The following is a 1,554-nucleotide window of genomic DNA, read 5'->3' as shown; positions in this document are numbered from 1 at the left end:
AATTTTACAAGAAAAAGCTCAGAACTTTTTTGTACACCTAATAGAATTTATGTAGCAGTTTATGTAGTTATATTTTGTATTTCAGTAATATAATTATATAATTATAAATAATTTAAATAATTATCATGAGAACAAAATAACGAATAATTTGTTTTTTATTTATATGTATAACTATGTATAATTGATTATAAATTTTCATTTGTATTTGGTTAATATAGGTATAACTCATAAATTATAATTTAGTTCTATGTAACTATTAGCTTATATAACTTTTATAACATACGTTTATATTATATAATGATATACATGTAATTCGTATATTGAATACATAAGTAGGTAAACAGGGCCGATTCTGACTCAGGTCCTCTGAGGGGAGCGCGGGGGATTCTTCGGTGGCGGGGGTATGACATCATGCGGAGTGGCAGTAAGGCATCTCAGATTTGGGGACTGCAGTCACATACAAGACAACAAAAAAACATCACAAAAAAAGAAAATTACGATGAACAAAAAACAATACAAAAACAAATAGTTATAAAACGAAAAATTTTAAAAGAGTATTTGCACCGGTATATGCTCCAACCGTTTTTCGACCAAGATATAGCGTAATGTAATTTTTCTAGAAACAACGTTTATTAATTATTTTAAATACCTAAATACGACCAAGTTTCATAATTAATCGATTGAGTGCCAACATCTGGATGCTATTGAAATCGATGATATTGAAACGCAATGTCTCCTTTGATAAAAGAGCCTCGATCGTTTATTCTTTTTTAGAAGGGGTATGACAATTATGTTTTTTGCAATATGTTTCAAGGTTAGTAGAAGCGTAAATGTAAGTGAAACTCGATAGAACTGTATTTTCATAAATTTTTATGAGGGTAGTGTTTTTTAAAGCATACTTTGAAAATGAGCGCATAATGCTCTACTCTGAAAAGAGGGAGTTACAGACGAAAATAAATTCAGTCTAGAAATTACATCACAACTTTTAGATTAAAAATTTTTTTATTTACATTCCTTTTGCATAATTTTTTTCTTACGAACGAAAGACTACAGCTAACAATTCGCAGTCGAGGAGCTGATTTTTATCAAAGTAATCGCTAGAGCATATTACATTTGGTATATCTTTAGCATCCGTTACAGTGGATGCGATATTCGAGAATCGTTTAAACTTTGTATCGATTTTCTCGACGATACCAATCAATTGATCGAATGCTAATTCAATGCATTTATCTAAGTTGAACATAAACAATATTGTTGATTCAGTCATTATTAAACGTACGTCGGATGATTCCAAACATACAATTTAAACATTTTCAAACGTACTGAATCGCACAGTCAGCGGTCTAACGCTAATAGAATTGCCCTTGTGATGATTCCGAAGGCAGTCCTTTCCATGTTTCGATAGATATTAGGTGTACAACTTTGTTTCCGCCGTTTTCCTATAGATGGCTTTAGCGGTAAGTGGTGGTCGAAATAAATAGATAATAGACGTCATTCAATAAACTTGGGCATCTATCAACATAACCCCATAGAAACATTAGTCGATTTGTGTCT

The sequence above is a fragment of the Trachymyrmex cornetzi genome, unplaced genomic scaffold, assembly GCF_001594075.2.
Source record: "Trachymyrmex cornetzi isolate Tcor2-1 unplaced genomic scaffold, Tcor1.1 scaffold436, whole genome shotgun sequence".
NCBI classification, from domain to species: Eukaryota; Metazoa; Arthropoda; class Insecta; order Hymenoptera; family Formicidae; genus Trachymyrmex; species Trachymyrmex cornetzi.
The sequence above is the reverse complement of the archived record's forward strand: the minus strand, read 5'-3'. Positions refer to the sequence as shown.